At 39.8% G+C, this 21,988-nt stretch overlaps 1 protein-coding gene across 7 annotated transcripts in view; it reads right to left on the bottom strand.

Annotated features, from left to right (window-relative positions):
• slc7a2 (solute carrier family 7 member 2) overlaps positions 1–21,405 on the bottom strand; it is a 277,877-nt gene extending 256,472 nt beyond the window's left edge. For all 7 annotated transcript variants that reach the window (XM_028802059.2, XM_028802061.2, XM_028802062.2 and 4 more), the window contains exon 1: positions 21,227–21,405. The gene's annotated coding sequence lies outside the window, so the exon portion shown is untranslated. The remainder of the gene's footprint in view (positions 1–21,226) is intronic.
• Positions 21,406–21,988: the final 583 nt, after the last annotated feature.

Here is a 21,988-nt window from a genome sequence, read left to right as displayed (position 1 = left end):
TCAGGAGTGGGCAGGAGGAGGAGTATAGAAACCTAATCAATAACTTAAATGGTGCGACTCAAACCACCTACACCTGAACACCAGCAAAACCAAGGAGCTGGTGGTGGATTTTAGGAGGACCAGGCCCCTCATGGACCCCGTGATTATCAGAGGTGACTGTGTGCAGAGGGTGCAGACCTATAAATACCTGGGACTGCAGCTGGATGATAAATTGGACAGGACTGCCAATATTGATGCTCTGTGTAAGAAAGGACAGAGCCGAATACACTTCCTTAGAAGGCTGGCGTCCTTCAACATCTGCAATAAGATGCTGCAGATGTTCTATCAGACGGTTGTGGCGAGCGCCCTCTTCTACGTGGTGGTGTGCTGGGGAGGCAGCATAAAGAAGAGGGACCCCTCACGCCTGGACAAACTGGAGTGAAAGGCAGGCTCTATTGTAGGCACAGAGCTGGACAGTTTGACATCTGTGGCAGAGCGACGGGCACTGAGCAGGCTTCTGTCAATCATGGAGAATCCGCTGCATCCACTGAACGGTATCATCTCCAGACAGAGGAGCAGCTTCAGCGACAGACTGCTGTCACTTTTCTGCTCCACTGAGGAGATCGTTCTTCCCCCACACTATGCGACTCTTCAATACAACCCGGGGGGGTAAACGTTAACATTATTCAAAGTTATTGTCTGTCTGTATACCTGCATTGTTATCACTCTTTAATTTAATATTTTCTTAATCAGTATGCTGCTGCTGGAGTATGTGAATTTCCCCTTGGGATTAATAATCTATCTATCTATCTATCTATCTATCTATCTATCTATCTATCTATCTATCTATCTATCTATCTATCTATCTATCTATCTATCTATTGTGGAAACTGGCTCGGACACAGACAGGCAGACACGCTCATGTCACCCAACACATGTTTATTTACAGTATTTATACGGTCCTTATTGTGCTTACAAACCCCAAAGACCCCAAAGTCCTGGCCACAACACAATGCCTTCTCTCTCTTCAGGCCGCCTCCTTGCCGTCCTCCCGACATCATCTACCTTCCTCCCGACTCTTGTCAATGACTGGAGGGAGGCGGCCCCTTTTATACACACCCGGATGTGCTCCAGGTGCTCCCACGGCAATCTTCCACCGGCACTCCCCAGTGTGGCGGAAGTGTCGGCTGTGTACCCAGAAGCACTCCGGGTGTCCCTTCTTCTCTTCCCCCCAGCACTTCCGGGTGTGGCGAAAGTGCTGGGGTCCAGGGTCCCCAAGGCATCAGGGCACCCCCTGGCAGGTGGCCCCCAATACAACCAGGGCGAACGCCCCTCACGTTCTGGAGGAGGAATGAGCCCTCCTCCTGTCCTCCTGGGCGTCCCGCCCAGGCGTGAACCCCGTCCGGGTGCCACACTATCTATCTATCTATCTATCTACAGTTAGGTCCATAAATATTTGGACAACTTTTTTCTAATTTTGGTTCTGTACATTACCACAATGAATTTTAAATGAAACAACTCAGATGCAGTTGAAGTGCAGAATTTTATCTTTAATTCAGTGGGGTGAACAAAACGATTGCATAAAAATGTGAGGCAACTAAAGCATTTTTTTAACACAATCCCTTCATTTCAGGGGCTCAAAAGTAATTGGACAAATTAAATAACTGGAAATAAAATGTTCATTTCTAATACTTGGTTGAAAACCCTTTGCTGGCAATGACAGCCTGAAGTCTTGAACTCATGGACATCACCAGATGCTGGGTTTTCTCCTTTTTAATGCTCTGCCAGGCCTTTACTGCAGTGGCTTTCAGTTGCTGTTTGTTTGTGGGCCTTTCTGTCTGAAGTTTAGTCTTCAACAAGTGAAATGCATGCTCAATTGGGTTAAGATCAGGTGACTGACTGGCCATTCAAGAATTTTCCACTTCTTTGCTTTAATAAACTCCTGGGTTGCTTTGGCTGTATGTTTTGGGTCATCGTCCATCTGTATCATGAAACACCACCCAATCAATTTGACTGCATTTAGCTGGATCTGAGCAGACAGTATGTCTCTGAACACCTCAGAATTCATTCGGCTGCTTCTGTCCTGTGTCACATCATCAATAAACACTAGTGTCCCAGTGCCACTGGCAGCCATACACGCCCAAGCCATCACACTGCCTCCACCGTGTTTTACAGATGATGTGGTACGCTTTGGATAATGAGCTGTTCCACGCCTTCTCCATACTTTTTTCTTGCCATCATTCCGGTAGAGGTTAATCTTGGTTTCATCTGTCCAAAGAATGTTTTTCCAGAACTGTGCTGGGTTTTTTAGATGTTCTTTAACAAAGTCCAATCTAGCCTTTCTATTCTTGAGGCTTATGAGTGCCTTGCACCTTGCAGTGCACCCTCTGTATTTACTTTCATGCAGTCTTCTCTTTATGGTAGACTTGGATATCGATATGCCTACCCCCTGGAGAGTGTTGTTCACTTGGTTGGCTGTTGTGAAGGGGTTTCTCTTCACCATGGAAATGATTCTGCGATCATCCACCACTGTTGTCTTCCCTGGACGTCCAGGTCTTTTTGCATTGCTGAGTTCACCAGTGCTTGCTTTCTTTCTCAGGATGTACCAAACTGTAGATTTTGCCACTCATAATATTGTAGCAATTTCTCAGATGGGTTTTTTCTGTTTTCATAGCTTAAGGATGGCTTCTTTCACCTGCATGGGGAGCTCCTTTGACCGCATGTTGTCTGTTCACAGCAAAATCTTCCACATGCAAGCACCAAACCTCAAATCAATTCCAGGCCTTTTATCTGTTTAATTGATAATGACATAACGACGGACTTGCCCACACCTGCCCATGAAATAGCCTTTGAGTCAACTGTCCAATTACTTTTGAGCCCCTGAAATGAAGGGATTGTGTTAAAAAAAATGCTTTAGTTGCCTCACATTTTTATGCAATCGTTTTGTTCACCCCACTGAATTAAAGCTGAAAGTCTGCACTTCAACTGCATCTGAGTTGTTTCATTTAAAATTCATTGTGGTAATGTACAGAACCAAAATTAGAAAAAAGTTGTCTCTATCCAAATATTTATGTTCAGTCCATCAAACTCATCTGTTTAGCTAATAACTAAGCTGTTACACTACAATGACACTGGCAAAGAAGATTATTTCAGTCCTTCATTAATTGACAGATGAATATTATGAAAGTATTCTTGTAGCAATTTTGTACTGCAATAAAAAGAAAACATTAACAATATATAGTTGTGAATAAACACACAGACAAAACACAACGGACACAGGCACATTAAACATGTTGGCTGGTACCAACTCAGGCTCAGTTCCAAATGTCTTATTTGCATATGGATTGCTGAAAAAAACAAGACAATTCCATCGTCTGATTGACTAAAAAAGTCAGTAAGACAGAGACAGACATTTTAATGACTGTTGATAACATCAAACAACATAAAAAGACTTCCTAAGAATTAAACAAGACAAATTAGGACATATTCTAAATGCAGCATAGATCCCAGTACTTCTTGTTTAAGTCAAAAGAAACAAAAATGAACACAGATCAAAAACATATTTAAATTGTTGCAATTGTTATTAGGGCAATTGTAAAATTCAAAGAAATCAAAAGATAGATAGATAATATCACTATGCATAATATAAAATAAATGAACATTTAATATATGAAACAGACAGAGGTAAACACTGAACGGTGTGAATTATCTTACATTTTATAGAACAATGTGGGGTAATTGTATTTCTATACAAGATTTTCTAAACAAGATCAATTTTTTATAGTTAACAATTCATTTTGATTTTGTCTAGCTTCTTTTGTGCAAAACAGCTAGAAAATCTGAAGTTTTCACGTGCAAAAATATATATACTCTCACAAATTGATTCAATTGATTGATACTGGCAATTAAACAGTGCTTAAATGTAAATATACCTGCACTTACAGGTTTTAATCATTTTTAATCATTAAACACATATTTTTTTGCTGTTAAAATATGAGGGGGTACCCAAAAATAACAGGAATCTGTACCAATCAAGACTTAGTTGCGAATCTCACCGATAGGTGTAGCATACTTACAATGTTCTGTGTCAGTCTGCCAAGCGGTGTTGCTCTGTATTAATAATGATTCTTTGCATTTATATAGCGCTTTTTTCACTACTCAAAGCGCTCAGCAATTGCAGGTTAAGGGCCTTGCTCAAGGGCCCAACAGAGCAGAGTCCCTATTGGCATTTACAGGATTCGAACCGGCAACCTTCCCAATTGCCAGTTCAGCTCCATAGCCTCAGAGCCACCACTCCGTGTATTGTTAGTACAGCATTCCGTGTCAGTTTATCTTGGTGCTTATTAAACGTGTTCTGCGATGTTTGTGATGGGTGATCATAAAGAACAGCGAGTCTGTGTTAAATTTTGTTTTCTCTTAGGGTAAACAGCTGCTGAAACTGAAGTGATGTTTGAAACTGCTTTTAAAGAGGGAGCTTTAACTAAAACACATGTCTATGAGTGGTTTTCTAATTTCAAATGAGGGGAAATGTCACTTGAAGACCAACCAAGATCTAGCTGACCTTCCACAATTAGGAATGACGAAAGTCTTGAAAATCTTCAAAAGGTTCGCAATGCAATTTACAAAGATCGTCATAAGACTATTGAAGAGAATTCTGAACTGACTTGTGTGTCTTGGAGTTCTTGCAACCCTCCCTATTTGCCTGATCCTGCTCTTGCGACTTTTTCTTGTTCCCGCATATGAAAAAAAAACTCAAAGGAAAGTGTTTTTGTACCGTGGAGGAAGTCAAAGAAAAATTGCTGCAGGCCTTGGAGAACGTTCCCCTTCAGCAATTCCAAAAATGTTTCCACCAGTGGGAAAACTGTTGGGACAAGTGCATTTATTCAGATGAAGAGTATTTTGAAGGAGACTAAAGTTTCAGTAAGTAAAAATTACTAAAACTTTTTTTTTAATTCCGGTTATTTTTGGGTACCCCCTCGTATACATTTGCTATATTTCTACAGGTTTTCTGTTTTGTTTTTTTTCCCACTGTACCTGCTATACAATCCTAATTCTTGAGGTGCAATTATTACCATTTTAATTATGCAATACAGTAATCCCTCCTCGATCGCGGGGTTTGCGTTCCAGAACACCCCGCGAAAGGTGAAAATCCATTAAGTAGAAACCATATGTTTATATGGTTATTTTTATATTGTCATGCTTGGGTCACAGATTTGCACAGAAACACAGGAGGTTGTAGAGAGACAGGAACTTTATTCAAACACTGCAAACAAACATTTGTCTCTTTTTCAAAAGTTTAAACGTGCTCCATGACAAGACAGAGATGATAGTTCCATCTCACAATTAAAAGAATGCAAACATATCTTCCTCTTCAAAGGAGTGCACGTCAGGAGCAGAGAATGTCAGAGAGAGAGAGAGAAAAAAGCAAACAATCAAAAATCAATAGGGCTGTTTGGGCTTTTAAGTATGTGAAGCACCGCCGGACAAAGCAGCTGCAAGGAAGGGAGAAATGTGAAGGTAGTCTTTCAGCATTTTTTAGAGGAGCGTCCGTATCCTCTAGGCCAGTGTGCGAACAGCCCCTCTACTCACACCCCCTCCGTCAGGAGCAGAGAAAGTCAGAGAGAGTGAGAGAGACAGAGAAAAGCAAACAATCAAAAATCAATACGTGCCCTTCGAGCTTTTAAGTATGCAAAGCACCGTGCGGGAAGCATGGCGCTTGACAAAGCAGCTGCAAGGAAGGGAGCAATGTGAAGGTAATCTTTCAGCATTTTTAGATGAGCATCCATATCGTCTAGGGGTGCGAACAGCCCCCCTGCTTACACCCCCTCCGTCAGGAGCAGAGAATGTCAGAGCAAGAGAGATAGAAAAGCAAACAATCAAAAATCAATACGTGCTGTTTGATCTTTTAAGTATGCGAAGCACCGTGCGGGAAGCATATCGCTTGACAAAGCAGCCACAAGTAAGCCCAGCAAGGAAGGGAGTAATGTGAAGATAGTCTTTCAGTGTTTTTTGAGGAGTGGCCGCATCCTCTAGGGGTGTGAACAGCCCACGTGCTCACAATATATTTGAGGAGTTTTATTTAATACGTAATACGTGCACTGGTTGGGTAGCTTCTCAGCCATCTGCCAATAGTGTCCCTTGTATGAAATCAACTGGGCAAACCAACTGAGGAAGCATGTACCAGAAATTAAAAGACCCATTGTCCACTGAAACCCACGAACCAGCGAAAAGTCCGCAATATATATTTAAATATGCTTACATATAAAATCTGCGATAGAGTGAAGCCGCGAAAGTCGAAGTGCGATATAGCGAGGGATTACTGTACTTGTTTCTTACCAACACATATACTGTATAACACGCACAAATAATAAACACAGTACTAACCTTTAAAAAGGCCACAAATTCTATAAAATGTTCATAAGATGTTTATCAAGAAGATACAAGGTTAATATGTTGACAAGCTTACTAGCTTACATGTAAAACAGACAATAGACTAATAAGCCTATTGTTTACTAAGCAGCAATTTCAAATTCTTTTTATTTTTATTTTTCTAATTGAAAATGTCAGCTTCTGGACTAAACACAAGCTTGATCACCATCCAAACTCAGACAAGCTGTGTTTATTTTAATAAAAGACAAATTAAAAAGGTCTGAGTTCATTAAAGTAGCTTTTCTTATTCTTTGCCTAACTGCTTCATTTTCTTTAATGTAAACATTAATATTCCATATTCCAGTCTTCTCTATTTCTCTGTCAAAGTCTGCCTTACTGCCATTTGTTTAAAGCACAGGTATCAAGCTTCAGTCCTGGAGGGCCGCAGTGGCTGCAGGTTGTCATTCTGACCATCTTCTTCATTAGTGACCATTTTTGGCTGCTAATTAACTTCTTTTTCTTTAGTTTTAATTAACTTCACTCAGGCCCCTTAGTTGTCTCTTTTTCCTTAATTAGCAGCCAAACAATAATGAGACACGAAACAAGCCTCCACATGACCAGCTCACCTGTGTCCATCACACAATATGTGAAAATAAAGAAAGGTGGAGGTCTCAGTAAGGTTGATCTCCGAGGTCACCCAAACATTTTAACAGTGTTCTTAGAAAAAACAGAAAATCAACAGTTTTGGAAATGTCTGCTATGGCAGAATGGGAGCAGCAACAAGCTATGGAATTAAATAATGAATTTAATAAACAGCAAGAATTGGCTTCTCATTAAGAAACTGGTTGGAGTGAAGTTGGTTGGAGTTTGACGTTTCAGTTTAGCTCATCATCTTTTGGCTCGTTTCACATCTCATTTCTGTTTGGCTGTCATTTAATAAAGAAATGAATCAATTCAGACGTCTGAATCCTTAAAAACAGGGCCATTAAAATGAAGGGAAAGGAAGTTAATTAGCAGAGAATCCTGGTCACTGATTAAGGAAAGGGTTAGAATGAAAACCTGCAGCCACTGCGGCCCTCCAGGCCCAGAGTTCAACACCCCTGGTTTAAAGTAAGTTTGCAGCAATAAAAGACTTGTGATAGCTCAACTACCATAATATGTTGCATAAAGGATCACTACAAATACATTGCCATGAAGCTTAGAAAAGCAAATGCTAAATAAATCAGTTTTTGTGATAAGCCAATTTACCACCAATCGAGTCTTTTATATTAATTGGCGCATCAGTAATTCAGAAAAAAAGTTTTTTTTAATTAAATAATTCCTTTTTGTCTTTATTATTCATCTATCCATCCATCCATCCATTATCCAACCTGCTATATCCTATCTACAGGGTCACGGGGATCTGCTGGAGCCAATCCCCAGCCAACACAGGGCGCCAGCCCACCACAGCTTTATTATTTATTATATGTAAAGTTACTTATTAATGTAGTTGTTGTTTATTATTAATGTTATTAAAAATAATTGGACAATTATAATTTTCTGCATTTTTTTAATTGTATGGATAGCACTATGCAAAATACTAATAATCATCATTTAAGTATGTCTAATATAATGTATATTAGACAAATACAATGTAAATTGTCATGTAACCAGTTGAGATTTCTGTGGGAAACACTGAGATCAATTATGTTCTCCACCTGTCAATTTCATGAATCCATTTGAATCAATTTTACAGTTGTTGGGAAGCAACAAATTGGCAACACTGCATGTTAGTCATATAATATAGTGAAAGTTAGACAATTATAAATTGTTCAAGAGATGAAATAGGAAAAAACAAACAATAAAAACTTGTAGGGATCAAAGCCAAAAAGTAAAAAATTGCGCAAATACAGTCATGCACCGATTTACAACTGACTGAGTTGAGGTGATTTGTACTTATAACAAAGGGCCATGGAAAAAAACTAGGGTAATAATGTTCTAAAAAATGCCAAAACCAACCACAGTAATAAAAGTTTTGTAATTACTATTATTATTTCACAGGGTCTCATTTGTTTTCTAACTGTTGGACAGCCCTTAAATGTTTGTTTTGATTGGGGCTGTTCCATGTGGCTAATTCTTATTATTTGGACCACACCACCTTCCTTACACAAATCTTTCTCAACCTTTATGAGCCCTCACCCCTTTTTTGCTTTTTTAAATTCATTGATGAACCACTAGCAGCAATTGTAAACCAGCTCATTGGTGAAACAAGCATGATCAGGGGTATCCCTTGGTGAAAAAAAACACACTTGGAAAAGGGAAAAAACACAGTGCATCCGGAAAGTATTCACAGCACATAACTTTTTCCACATTTTGTTATGTTACAGCCTTATTCCAAAATGGATTAAATTCATTTTTTTCCTCAGAATTCTACACACAACACCCCATAATGACCACGTGAAAAAACTTTACTTGAGATTTTTGCAAATTTATTAAAAATAAAAACATTGAGAAAGCACATGTACATATGTATTCACAGCCTTTGCCATGAAGTTCGAAATTGAGCTCAGGTGCATCCTGTTTCCCCTGATCATCCTTGAGATGTTTCTGCAGCTTAATTGGAGTCCACCTTGTGATAAATTCAGTTGATTGGACATGATTTGGAAAGGCACACACCTGTCTATATAAGGTCCCACAGTTGACAGTTCATGTCAGAGCACAAACCAAGCATGAAGTCAAAGGAATTGTCTGTAGACCTCCGAGACAGGATTGTCTCGAGGCACAAATCAGGGGAAGGTTACAGAAAAATTTCTGCTACTTTGAAGGTCCCAATGAGCACAGTGGCCTCCATCATCCGTAAGTGGAAGAAGTTTGAAACCACCAGGACTCTTCCTAGAGCTGGCCGGCCATCTAAACTGAGCGATCGGGGGAGAAGGGCCTTAGTCAGGGAGGTGACCAAGAACCCAATGATCACTCTGTCAGAGCTCCAGAGGTCCTCTGTGGAGAGAGGAGAACCTTCCAGAAGGACAACCATCTCTGCAGCAATCCACCAATCAGGCCTGTATGGTAGAGTGGCCAGACGGAAGCCACTCCTTAGTAGAAGGCACATGGCAACCCGCCTGGAGTTTGCCAAAAGGCGCCTGAAGGACTCTCAGACCATGAGAAAGAAAATTCTCTGGTCTGATGAGACAAAGATTGAACTCTTTGGTGTGAATGCCAGGCGTCACGTTTGGTGGAAACCTGGCACCATCCCTACAGTGAAGCATGGTGGTGGCAGCATCATGCTGTGGGGATGTTTTTCAGCGGCAGGAACTGGGAGACTAGTCAGGATAAAGGAAAAGATGATTGCAGCAACGTACATAGACATCCTGGATGAAAACCTGCTCCAGAGCGCTCTTGACCTCAGACTGGGGCGACGGTTCGTCTTTCAGCAGGACAACAACCCTAAGCATAGTGCTGGGCGGTATGACCAAAATTCTATATCACTGTATTTTTCAAGATTGTACTGGTTTCACGGTATTCGACGTTTTTTTTTTTCCCATGCATGAGTTAATAACATTTTCCACTGCAATTACTGCAGTAGACTGGCTAAGAATAACCTATTCCACTGTCATGAGAATTGTACATTGTACAAAAAAACATTTTAATGTGCACACAAGTATTAATACAGGTTTGCATGGCTCCATAAAGTGATAGTTTTCAAAGGGGGGGGGCACTAATGATGAGAAGGAATCACACTGCATGACAGTTGCTGTCAAAATATAGAACCTTTTTATTGAACAAATTTTGCAAACCGCTTAAACTAAAACTTTGACAACAAATTGTCAACCATCCAAAGAGGCATTTAGTTGTATTGCACTGAACATGTCTTAGAAAAGGAATAAATGGCAAATATTTTTTGTAAACCAACTACACTTTGTTAATGTTAACAATCTCTGTCCACTGACATGTTAAAGTGACTTTTTAAACAACTTTAAATTTAAACAACATTAAACTGCATAATATATATAATAATAAATAATAACAATAAAATAAATAATAGTGCAACTTCCAGTAATAATACTATTACATCAAAACTTCAAGCCCAGGTACATTACACAGTATTCACCAAACTAAAATAAAACAAGTGCAACTTGGAGATGACATCTTTACCAACTGAACCGTCATTAAGGCAAATTGCATTATATATATATATATATATATATATATATATATATATATATATATATATATATATATAATAAAACTGCAACTTGCATTTAATAAATAATAAAACTGCAACTTGCATTTATAATACTATTTGTTGTTTAATGGGTCAAAAAAAAACAAACAAAAAAAATGGTCCGTTTTTAAATCCAGTTCTCCGTGTCTGTCTTCGTGGGCGCAATTGTTCGACCGCAGGGAGTTGATGAGGTGATTGGTGCGAGTCGCATCTGATCATTCTCAATTGCTTCGTCGGCTTAGTGTGGCGTGTGAATAAGGCGCTGAGCCCACGGACGGAGACGTATATTTCTGGGCCGGCAGGATGGGGGAAGGAAAAAAGAATAGAACACAAGGAGGTTAAAGAAGGGAAAAGGCAGTCATGGGAGACGATCCAGACACCAGAAAGGAGAAGGCAGCACGAGCTGGGGCTCCGTGAGGGAGTGCAGGCTTAGGTGATCTAGGGGCTGGTTCACCCCACTGAGTAAGCGTGTGGAGTGGGGCGAGCGAAATGTAAGACCTCCAAATGGATCTGAGGAGTGACTGAGTGAGCACAAAGTAAGACGGGAGGTGTGCCGACCTCTGACAGTCTAGCTGCGCAGTGTGGCTGCAGCCAAAACAGGGGTTGGCAGAAAGCAGTTCGTGCTGCAAAGGCCCAAAGGCTCCATCAGCAACGCCAGTGAAGGGTGAGCTGTGGAGACAGAAGGTGGTGTGCTGCGATCGGGTGAGGAGAGAGACTGCATTTTAACGGATATATTTATTATGGCGGCACGGTGGCGCAGTGGGTAGCGCTGCTGCCTCGCAGTTGGGAGATCTGGGGACCTGGGTTCGATTCCCGGGTCCTCCCTGCGTGGAGTTTGCATGTTGTCTGCGTGGGTTTCCTCCGGGCGCTCCGGTTTCCTCCCACTTTCCAAAGACATGCAGGTTAGGTGGATTGGTGATTCTAAATTGGCCCTAGTGTGTGCTTGGTGTGTGGGTGTGTTTGTGTGTGTCCTGTGGTGGGTTGGCACCCTGCCCAGGATTGTTTCCTGCCCTGTGTTGGCTGGGATTGGCTCCAGCAGACCCCCGTGACCCTGTGTTCGGATTCAGCGGGTTGGAAAATGGATGGATGGATATTTATTATGGATTTTATCCCCACATTTCACTGGCTTTATGGATTTGCTATTTATTTGGGTACTGTATTTTTCTGAACACTGTCCAATGGACACTTTTGGTTTTACTTTGAATATTTTTAACAAAAGCACTTGAGCACTTTCCAACATCCCCTGGCTTCAATGAGATTTCTCAGCTCATCTCGGTCATAACTATCGACGGTGTTGGTTCAACAGACTCCCATGTGGGAAGAGGGAGTCTGTAGGGGACAGGCACCGTCACAGTATTACACAGTAACCAGATACATTACACAGTATTGAAAAAAAAAATAAAATAAAACAAGTACAACTTGGCTTGCAGTATTATCCAGTAGTATAGAAATAGTATTCATACATTTGAACATAATGCTCCACATCCGACCTTTTAAAACCAAAGTATCTACAGATAACAGACACAGCACCTTTTTTCGTCAAAAGTTCTTCTGTGTTATCATGTTCAACTTTATCGTCTGCTACAGCTTCAGTTTCAGAATGTTCCCTGTCCATTTTCACCGCTAAATACCTCCACTAACACATGTACTCTGTTGGATGCGTATTTTGCGGTGCACCAGTGAAAAAGGTCCCCCTTAAACAGTTTCCCGCTGCGCCACGTTCCGAATGTTGTTTAAGCTATTTAAACCGGTGTTCCGGTATAAAAAAAATCCATATCATAACAAAAATAAAAAACGGTTTTTGGTATGAACCGGTATACCGCCCAGCACTACCTAAGCACACAGCCAAGATATCAAAGGAGTGGCTTCAGGACAACTTTGTGAATGTCCTTGAGTGGCCCAGCCAGAGCCCAGACTTGAATCCGATTGAACATCTCTGGAGAGATCTTAAAATGGCTGTGCACTGACGCTTCCCATCCAACCTAATGGAGCTTGAGAGGTGCTGCAAAGAGGAATGGGCGAAACTGTCCAAGGATAGGTGCGCCAAGCTTGTGGCATCATATTCAAAAAGACTTGAGGCTATAATTGCTGCCAAAGGTGCATTCTCAAAGTATTGAGCAAAGACTGTGAATACTTATGTACATGTGATTTCTCAGTTTTTTTATTGTTAATACATTTGCAAAAACCTCAAGTAAACTTTTTTCACGTTGTCATTATGGGGTGTTGTGTGTAGAATTCTGAGGAAAAAAAATGAATTTAATCCATTTTGGAATAAGGCTGTAACATAATAAAATGTGGAAAAAGTGATGCGCTGTGAATACTTTCTGGATGCACTGTATAGCACGGCACTACTGTTCACTCTTAGTCAACCCACCGTGACTCACTTGCAAACTAATGGACCAACAGCAACCCGCAACCCAGGTAGTGACCCAGAAGTTGAGAAACATTTGCTTAGGCAACCCACCACGAGCCACTTGTGAACCAATGACTGCACCCTGCAACCCACTGGTTGAGAAGCACTACCTTATATGGATCTGATATGTAGCTGCCAAGGCACAAAGCTCGACCTGTGCTATTCTGTACAGGCATTTGAAGTAGGTGCACCGGTGACTCACACCAGACCCTCAGTGCCTCAACTGTACACTTCAAGACCAACAAACGGCTGATCTCAAATAAGGCTGTAAGTTAATGCACAACAACATTAAAGCCCAAAATGCCAACTAAAATTTGAGATAAAATTAAGCATGTTAATAATTGCTAAGTAAATATTTACTAAATAATACTACAAAAAATATTCCCACAAATGCAAAATCTTGCTGTTAATAATGCTGTGATGATGCAGTCCCATAAAGTGACTTTCAGGGTATCAGGAGTTAGTTGTGAGGCATACAAAATGGCAGTACTTGTGACAAACAAAATAGCACAGAAAATAAAAAAAGTGACATGGGATGGCACAAACACAGCACAGATATGAACTGTAATCTCTTATATATATTTCTCTTCTGGTTCGTCCTGCTTCCACTTCAAAACCGGTCCCGCCCACACGCAGCCGACACGGCATTTCTCGATTTCTATTCGTCCTCTTCCATGTCATGCACTATACTGGCCTGCTGAGCGTAATACATCCAACAAGTACTCAAGGTGCTGCCACAACGGTAAAGTAGCTTTACCACCCTTGCGGGAGCCACCTGTGTCTTTACAACAGCTTCTTACACAGCAAACATCAGAAGCTAAAAATTATCATGAACACATTCGAGAATACAACTCTTCTCTAGCGTTTGATTCCATGGGTGCACAGATAACTCAACCTCCTGGCCACGGACCATACGTTTTAAAATACACGGGCAAATTTATCACCAAATCTCTCCACTATAAGCTAACACTTCTACCTCTCCAGGATATGGACTGTTGTATGTTTCTGACACAGCGCAAGCTACTGAAGTACGCTTACAAAATAAAGCAAACTCTGCATGCAGCGAAAATTTACTTCTCCAGCTAGATTCCATGCTCATAACCATCAACCCCTTCGCTAAATCATACAAACACATGCATGAAATCGCTCATTCCAATCCAACAGCATCTGTACGAATGGTTTTCAAGGAAAACCCTTGGCAGAATTTATAACAATACAATGCCCCGACATGTCACACCGATGTTGCAGTGATTTTCCTTGGAGAAGATGGCGAACTGCCTGCCGAAAGGGACATTTGCATCTATCCCATAGGCAACTCCTATAAACTCCTGTAAACAGATTTCCACGCTCAATATGAATTGCGATCCTATGGTTTACCCATTTTTATTCCCTTACGGAGACATTGGCTGACACAAAGATTTACAACATGTTCACGATAAAAGAACCGCCAAGCGAATAAGGCTTACTCAATGCCAATTTTACACATACAGATTAGCAATGAGGAATACATTTAGTATTTTGCACTCCAGCGGCAAACTATTCCAACACTATGTCGTAGATGTGTATGTTAAAACAGAGGGCAAACGTCTCAACTATCTCAGATTACATCAACAAGATCTGCGCGTGGAACAATACAAAGGACTATCAGATGCATTGCAAGCAAACGTTGAAAATAACAACGTACATGTAGGAAAAATTATCATATTACCGTCCACATTTCCAGGAAGTCCAAGATACATGCAACAAAACTATCAGGATGCCATGGCCATAGTACGTAAATTCGGAAAGCCTGATTTATTTAGCACTTTCACATGTAATCCTGCTTGGCCAGAAATTCTACATGCACACTACGTCTTTCAAGAAGTATTTATTTCTTCTTGATTTCTGAATTCCTTTCTCACCGTTTTCTATTCCTATTCTTACACCGCCATATGATACGGCGGGCATCAGCTAGTAAGCTTTAAACCTACAGTATAATTCATAACAACTATTATTACTACTAAAATTATCTTAATAGCACAAAGAATAAATCACGAATGAAGTTGACAGGTGTGCTGATTGAGAGAATTCAATTATTGTAACCTGTATAGCTTAGTGATATTTTTGAAAAATCAGAGTATTGACAAAGAAATCCAGACAGAACCGGGGACATCATGCAAATGTTATATAGACACTGCCTAAAGTAGAATTTGAAATCCGATTCCTGAAAATAATGCTATTAAACTAAATAATCTACACCAAATATCAAGCTAAAAAAAAAGTTTTGGGTCATGCTGTATGTTCGCAGCCAACTGCATTAATCACATTTGGTCTCAGATCACTTACCAGTTATCTTTTCTTTTAAGATAAGGTGAAATTGGAAAATAATTGGACATGTGCTCACTACTGAAGCACTAATGTACATACTGAACCTAGGTGTGTAGTTTGATACTATTACATGGGCATAGCAAGGGCAATGGCAAAGTAATGTAGTTTTGAAATCTCAACACTTCATCCAGAAATTTCAGCATGTATGTGCAAAGGATGTAAATTAGAAGTGAAAAGAAAGAAGCAAACCATAAAAGGCCACCCCGGGGTTTGGTGGGGTGGGTGGATATTCCATCACTGGACTCGTTAACAAATGCACTCACACTTATGACTACCAAATTTAAGCTAATGGGCATGACCTTCATAATGCAGAATACTAAATCACACTTGAAACAGAATGTATTTACATATTACTAATAACTAAAATCTTGTAAGTTACACAGCTAAAACACAGATGCACCCTGCCTGTGCTGCACTGCACATGTTGAAGCCCTTTATGTTACATTCTCATGAGCAGTGATGTACAGTATTCCTGCTGAAACAAACCTGCAATCAGAATTTGATTTTTATTTGATTTTTTATTTGTCTGTTAGAGGCTAAATGAACTATTTGTTGCTTTCAGTTTTAAGATATGTTAAATTATTCTTGAAAGGGTACAATAATCACCATAGTTTATTTACACATACTGTGCAAAATAAGAGGCTGAGAACTGGCATAGCCACCAAAAGCACTGTAAGAGAAATCATCCTATATGTAAGCATAGACTGACAAAGTGTTGATGTTTAGAGACTTCTGCCAAGTTACAAAGGCTACCAATGTAAAGAGTCTTTTTAAGGACAACTCCTGTGATATCCACCAGCTGTTTCTCAAAATATTCAAATAAAAAATGTGACAACTTGTATATTTTACAAGAAATTCAGATTTAAAGACTAACCTTACTATAAACAGCACAAACTATTGTTGTAGCTTAATGGGAATATGAAAATAAGCAATGTACTATAAGTTATAATATGACTCTCTCTCTCTCTCAACAAAGGAAACAAAGGAATCTGGCTCCATATGGTGTTGACATGGGATAAGTGTATGTGAACAAATGGACTTTTGATTATCATAAAAACAATAATGCAACAAAATAATTATCTTACAAGTTAAAAACTAAATGGGAAAAACAACATGAAAAATGAAAAAAATACTTTAAAAATGGACATCTGCATAATATCAACAAAAACATTCCTTGATACTGTATATTTTTTGAATGACTGTGCTAATAAGTCCAAGCCACATATAAAATGTTCTTGACAATTTGTTTGGCCTTAAAATGAGTAAAGTATGTCCACTGTGAATTTCACAGTGACATGTTTAAAAAAGCACCATCATGCAAGGGACCCTTTTAAATACATTATATAGAAGGTTCTACTGATTGATTTACAAAGTGGGAAATTATTTATGTACTGAAACTGAACCTTTTAAAGTGAAGTACATTTTTTGCTTGATAAATCTTTTGTCAAAACTAATAAAGGAAATTGGGTGAAAGTATCATATTTAAAATGTTTTTCTTAGGTTTTCTATGTGTAAAATGTATGCACAACACAATTACAGCATAAGACATTATGTTGAAAATTACTTAGCCCAACTCAGGGCCACAGGGGGCCGAAAATTATGCTAACTGTTATGCCAAGACAGGATAGGTTACTAGCTTCATGCTGACTGTATATGCTGACTTATGCTACATATATTTTTATTGTTTTGTATAGGCCTGAAACCACCAATAGTTCATAAGCCAGAGGTCAGACATGCTACAGAGCTGAGAGGATGGGCCCCTCAATTAGAGAGGGAATGTGAACTGTTTGCCTGTATATTATGGTAGCAAGCACTGAGATAGTAGGGGGAGAGAATAGTCCTTATGAAACAGATAAGAATGACAGAGTGGGGTTTGACAGACTGTGGGTTCGCTTCCCGGGTCCTCCCTGTGTGAAGAGCGCTTTGAGTAGTGAGAAAAGTGCTATATAAATGTAAAGAATTATTTATTATTATTACCCCCATCAACTAAGAAAAATTGGTGTAATTACTTAGAGGCAGGACTACAGCAGTGGAATGCTATTAGTCAAATGAGGAGGAATAATGGCTTAAATGATAAGAATTGTAATAAAAGTAAAAGGTGCCTATGGCTGGACGCTCATTGTTCCATCTGAATTGAGTCTGTATGGGCGCCATACAATAAAGCCTGATTCTGCTGCCTGTCCTGAGACTCTGAGTGTTTTTTTGATGCTGAGGGTGCCCCTGTCATGTCTGCCTGCTTCAACAACTGCTGATATACTAACTGCTTACTTCAAGTTGTTTACAGTGCAGGACATCTGCTAATCCTTCAGCTCTCAATGGCAAGTACTCAAAGATACTTTGAGTGCAATCATCATTGCAAGATCTCTACATAAAAATCTGTGGATGCAAGAAAGAAGGCTGTAACAAGATGTGTAGAGGTTTGATTTCAAAATGAGGGGGACAGTCAATCACATATGACAATGTCTGTCTAAAATCAAAAGTATGTACTTTAGGCGCAATATTTCTGAAAACACATAGCAATCAGCTATATTGACAGGCTTTCTTCTCTTTTTTTTCCATTTCACATTTCTCTATAAAAAAGATGCAGCCTGTTTCATGAAAGTAAAAGACGCACCACTGAGCATCACTACAAACAACTGTATTTAAAGGTAGCTCTCTATTTAACCCAAAAGCCTAACAGGTAGCTTATGTGTTATGATGAAAATTCAATCATAATTTAACCACCCAGCCCCATAAATATATATTTTAGGTCCCCAAAATAAACTGAGTTGTCTAAAATACTCACAACAATTCAATAAAATCAAATTATAATAATTATTATTAAAAATGTATCCCTAATTCCTGTTTATCATATCTTCTCAAATGTATGCAAACACCACAATATCATCATCCTATCAACACACCATGTCACACTGTTTTCCGGCAGAACTATGGTGAACATCTAGAACAGGGGTGGAGAACTCCAGGCCTGGAGTGACGCAGTGGCTACAGGTTTTCATTCTAACCCTTTTTCTAATCAGTGACCAGTTTTCACTGCTAATTAACTTTTTCCCCATCACGTTAATAGCCCTGTTAGAAGAGTTCAGCCTTTGAATTGATTCCTTTCTTTATTAAATGACAGCCAAGCAGAAATTAGATGTGAAATGAGCTAACAGATGACCAGCTAAACTGGGGCTTCAAACTCCAATCACTTTCTTAATGAGAAGCCAATTATTGCTGTTAACTAAACCCGTTATTTAATTCCATGGCTTGTTGCTGCTCTCATTCTGCCACAGCACACATTTCGAAAACTGTTGTTTTTCTGTTCTTTCTAAGAGCACCGTCAAAATGTTTTGGTGACCTGAGAGATCAACCTTACCAAGACCATCACCTCCCTTTAATTTCAGATATTGTGTAATGGGCACAGGGCAGCTGGTCATGTGGTGGCTTGTTTTGTGTCTCATTATTGTTTGGCTGCTAATTAAAGAAAAAGAAACAATTATGGGGCCTGAGTCAAGTTAATTAAAAGAAGTAATCAGCAGCAAAAATTGGTCACTAATTAAGAAGATGGTAAGAAAGAAAACCTGCAGCCACTGCGGCATTCTAGGCCTGGAGTTCGCCACCCCTGATCTAGAACATGCCAGGAGTGAATGTGCAAAATGCAATTAATAAAGTCATAAAAGGTGGTCATTAACATAGGACAATATTTGCCAAGTTTTAACACAATTTTAGAGGATTACTCCACCCAAAAACAAATTTTTTTACATGTTACTTACCTCATGTAGTTTGGAAAGACGGCCAAGAAAAAATCATGCATTCAGCATAATCCACATGTCCGCTGTCCAGTCCAATGCTCAAACGTTGCAAAACCCATGCATTTCTTACTAAAATATTATTAATATCTACTTACAGGAAAGTTGCATTGCCATAATTCTGTGCTTTTAAATTGAAGATGGGACTCTCCCCCTCTTCATTAGACAAGAGTCCCATCCAATTCAAAAGCACAGAATTATGGGAATGCAAATTTCCCGTTTCATTCTACACTGATTTTTCTGGATGTATCAGTAATATATATTAGCAAAGAGTGCATGCTTTTTGGACATTTTGAGTATTCAACTGGATAACAAACATGAGGATTATGTGATACGAGTAAACTGTTTTCCCTCGTTCTGTATAAAAATGAGACTAAAATTTTCCTCAGCCATCACTACAAACTAAATAATGTAACATGTAAAAAATAATTCCTTCAGTGTAAGCCTATTTGAGAGATTCTTGTACTAAATCAGACTTTAGTATGCATTCAAAGCAGACAGTTCCAGTCCTGTAGCCAACATTTATGACAAGTCTGTGCCCATGTCACACAGGTCATATTTAGAATCATCCACTGACCTAAACTGTATGCCTTTGGGATACAGGATAAAATTAAGAGAACTCAGCGAAAAATTGAAGTGGACACCAAGAAATTATACAGTCTTTACACAGATTGTAACTCAGGTTTTGATTTTATTGTCTTGAAGCTATGAGATAGGATTACTAACCGATGTGCTAGCCATAAGGTAATTTTTGTGTTAACTTCCAATGCCATCCTATGTGCTCAATTAATATATATTTATTAAATACTACATTATGCTGACATCCTTTCTTCTTTACTTTCATTTCAATCCCATCCTCACCCACCCTCTTATGAAACAGGATCCCATAACCTGCAGCACAATTCTGTCATGAATAATCGACCTCACATAGCAAAAGTCCCATTTGCATTGTAAGAAACTGGTTCCTTTAAAATGCAGCACAATGCTGTGCTGAATAATCGAGCAGGCACTGTAAAACTTCGATCTGCATTATCTCAATCACACTATGTTGTACTTCTCCCGGATATTTTGCCGGTATTTCAATCCCTTTTACAATTTTATACGTCTTTCTTGACAAAATGCGCGAAAATAACAGAATGGATCGAGGTGAAGAAAGTTTCATAGGAACTGTAATCCCTAACACCGCATGCCAAAAACTGAACTTGACAGCACGGTCACCACGAGTACACCCAGCCCCCTGGATCACAGTGGCCAGAAGCGAACCTCGCAGTGTTATTAGATAGAATTCCAACTCTCCAGTTTCCAAGAAGGGGCCAGCATCAGAGGGTGTTTCAGGTCGGACTGAGGGGGGTTGAACGAGTAGTAACTGCAATCGCTAAAGGTCCAATTCACGTAACAATTCAAATGCCGTAAAAAGAAAAATAAAGGAATCGCATTTCAGACATGCCTATCAACAAAATAACTGCGGAATGAATCGTGAAATATTCTGTTTAATATAAGCCAAGTAATAATGCGAAGAAATCTTACTTTGTATTGTGCTTAACACGCCTGCCTTTCAAATTAGGGTCATTTTCTTGGTGCACTATTTTGTAAATTATTTTTTATTTTTGATTAATAACGCTAAGGTTTAAGTTCGGGAAACAGGCGTGTGTGCTACCTCTCACTCCAGACAAAGTTTACTTTTAACAAAGCATAAGCTCGGCGCTTACCACAGTAGTACAAAGATAATTAGACCACGCGGATGTAGAAAATATATGTAAGTCAAGACGTTTCTTCTTTATTACTGTAGAATGAATTAAGAATTAAACACCATAAACAAGCCTGCCTTAACATGCTATAAACCTTTCAGCCCACATGGGACACATGCGGTCCTCGTGTCCACTGCCCGGTGCCCTTCATTCGTATAACTACTTCGCATAATTCCTGATCCTTTTGCCGAAACCACACTCCCGATCCATACAATTTCCTCTGGAAATATACAATTAGAAGAATTCGTTAGCCCGGTTTCTCCTTTGAGGCACGGCAACATATCGAAAGAAACACACCCAGGCTCAACGAGCCTATCGCAGACACGAATTTGCAGATGATCGCGACCACAACACATACCTTGTCCACTGGTCACCGCACCGCAGGTCCACCTTCAGGGCTTCCTCTCTGACATCAGCCGTGCAGTGATCACAGCACGATAGAAAACTACGCTACACGTGTCTGTGTATTCAAAAAAATAGACATGCTGGCTCCTTCTATACAGGAAAGGCCAATCAGAACCGCCAGTTTGAAGGCGTATCAACAAGCGTGCTGCGCGATATCTGGGAGGGCTAAAAGAGAGGAAGAGTGGGGAAGAGCAGTGTGTCCTTGCTCGATCATACCTATAACATTTCTGCTCTCATGGATCCGACGTCCTGAAATCGAGTCCTGCGGTTCCAGTTTCGCACCCTGCGTATGTGGGTTGCCTTCCACACACCAGTCCAGGTTAGGTTAATTGGCTCCTGTTAGGGTGAGTGCGAAAACTAGCGCCCTGTCCAAGGCTGCTTTCTGCCATATAATTAGCCTGGCTACCATAACACTGGAGAATGGATTAAGGACATTTTAGAATGGACATCATATTTGTCTAGTATAATTGAAAATCAAAATGCAATAATGATACATTAATAAGCACTGAACACCCATAGACACAAATCTCTTGATTTGTTTTATTAGATCGATCACGTCTTTGGTGTTCCCTGCGTTTTAATGTAGACTCCACACGTCCACATGGTTTCCGCCCTGTGCTCCGGTTTTCTCCCCAAATCAAGAGACATGCTGGTTAGTTGAACCTGCATTGTGAAAATGGCCATAATGTGTGTGTCTGTGTCTGTGTGTGTGGTG

This window comes from Erpetoichthys calabaricus, chromosome 5 (assembly GCF_900747795.2).
Source record: "Erpetoichthys calabaricus chromosome 5, fErpCal1.3, whole genome shotgun sequence".
Taxonomy (NCBI): domain Eukaryota; kingdom Metazoa; phylum Chordata; class Cladistia; order Polypteriformes; family Polypteridae; genus Erpetoichthys; species Erpetoichthys calabaricus.
Note: the sequence above shows the minus strand (reverse complement) of the source record. Positions and strands in the feature narration are given on the sequence as shown.